The sequence below is a fragment of the Egretta garzetta genome, unplaced genomic scaffold, assembly GCF_000687185.1.
Source record: "Egretta garzetta isolate BGI_Z169 unplaced genomic scaffold, ASM68718v1 scaffold365, whole genome shotgun sequence".
NCBI classification, from domain to species: Eukaryota; Metazoa; Chordata; class Aves; order Pelecaniformes; family Ardeidae; genus Egretta; species Egretta garzetta.
This window is the reverse complement of record NW_009259602.1, coordinates 1,260,397-1,262,612: the sequence shown is the minus strand read 5'-3', so window position 1 is coordinate 1,262,612 and position 2,216 is coordinate 1,260,397.

Below are 2,216 nucleotides of genomic sequence, written 5' to 3'. Positions count from 1 at the left end.
CCGCCGACCCGCACGCAGGTGAGTGGAGAGGGGTACTGCGGGGGCGCCGGCCCTGGGGAGGGGGCTGAGGCATCAGGGACGCAGAGGCATCATCAAAACTGCCCCCCTTTTCCTTCGGCTGGGTAAAACCATGGGGGAGAGGTTTGCAGTCTCCACATCACCAGAGAGCAGGTTCAGAGTTCACACACGAAAACTTGGCAGCTCTTTGCCAGAAAGCCACGTTCCCCGGCACCCTCCTCGTCCCCCAGCGTGGGCAGAGACGCGTGCCCGGGCACTTCCCCGGGGTCCCTTCTTTTTTTCCACCTGCAGACGTCAAAGCAATAGCACGCCCTGGGTCTTACGTCAGGGTTCCCCATGGGTTTGGGGTTTTGCTGCCTGGGGGGTGGCCTGGGAGCGGTGAGTAGCAGGTTCTGCAGTCGGGTGGGTATGTGTCAGCAGCACAGAGCAAGTCCAGGGCAATGGCTGTGACTCTGGCTGCTGGCAGCGCCCAGGGCACAGGGGTCTCTGTCTGCTGACAGAGGACACCCCTTGGTGACTCCTGCCCCTTGCAGGGAGCAAACACTGCGGGACATTCCCCCCTGGGGCTGCTTGAGGCCACCCTTCCTAGACGCAGATACCCAGAGGGATCCCTTGCCTTGTCCCCCTCAGGGAATGGGCAGGAGGTTGTCCCCCCTCCTCCGGCACTGTCAGGCAGACACAGAGCCCCTCTGCCCCATTGCAGGCTGGAGCAGGCGAGGTGCTTCACACTCCTCTGCCTGAGCTGTTGCAGAGGGTTGGGAGCTCCCACGTAACCTCCAGGCTGGGACATTGTGTCTCAGGAGACAGGGGACACAGCCTGCGTAAGCGAGAAGCAGCTGTGCCGTAACACCTTGGATGGAGCCAGTGCTGTGTAAGCTGAGCCCGCTCCGGGGCTCCACGGCCACCAAGGGGGACAGCTGCCACCGGGCCACGGGCAGGAGGGCTCCGGCAGAGGACAGCGGCAGGGTCTCTGCTCCTCTGCCTCTGGGGTGAAGGGTTTGCCTCCCAGCTTTGGGCTGAGCTCCCCATCAGGACGGCTGCCGGAGCTGGAGGTCAGGACAGAACTCGCAGTGCCCTGGCTCCCGGGTCCCTGGCGCTGGCTGCTGCCTGGCCATGTGATGGCGGGACCGGACATTCCTGTGCCTCAGCTTCCCCTGACACCCTGGGAGGATGATGAGGGTGCAGGAGGCCTGACTCAGCCATGCCAGCCCCAGGGCTTTGCCAGGCAGCAGGAAAGCTCAGCACTATTATGGGCAGGGAGGGGCCAGGCAGGCCAGGAAGCGATGGGAGGATCCGGGGTTTTCTCACACCCCCTCAGCTCCTCTGGCTCCTGGCATACTCCACTCTCCCGCAGCCCTGGGGTCTTCTCAGGCGTGACATGGGGACTCCACAGCACCAGCAGTCCTAGCAGATGCAGCAGCCCTCCATGGTAAGACCTCTCTTCCCGCAGCGGGTTAGCTGCTGTGTCTGGGGTAGGTGCCCCCTCCCCGGCCCCATATCCCTCCATCAGCTCCTCCGCATCCCCAGGGCACTTGCTGCCCTGTGGAGACCTGTCCTGCTGCCAAAGATCATCTGCTGCTCTCCTGCTCCCAAGCTGGCAGCACACGCATGGGAAGCCACTGCTGGTGCCGGTGGTGGCACGGCACAGTGGGAGGGCACAGGCACCGCTGGCGGTGGGCAATGGCACGGGGCTGCCCCGGCGCTGAGGCTCCCGTCCCGTGCCCAGATCATCTCTGCTGGCAAGGGGAACGGGGAGCAGGGGCAGCCCAGAGAGGGTCCCTGTGCCAGGCTGCTCCATGTCCCAGCAAGGCAAGCAGCCAGGCGCGTGCTCCCGGGGAGTCAAGGGGCCCCCGTAGGGGGTGCCAATCCCTTGGCCGGGGTCCCACATCCCTCCAAGCAAAATTCCCCGCTGTGCATGTCAAATCCCATCTGGCAGAACCACTCCTGGGTCCTCCCAGTGCCGGTGAGGGCAGCCACAGCCTGGCCAGAAAGAGCCGGGTGTTTGTGGAGTCCTTGCCTGGGAGCAGATTATTCACCCCTCAGTTTCTGCTCCCAAACAGGTCCGTGCGCTCCACCTTGCTCTTGCTTGTAAATAGTTTCCTCTCCACTGTGGGATGGTTGTTCCCTGGGCAATAACAACAGCAACCGGGATGCAGCCGGCTGGCCAGAAAGCCAGGCTGCCGGCCAGGAGGCCACGA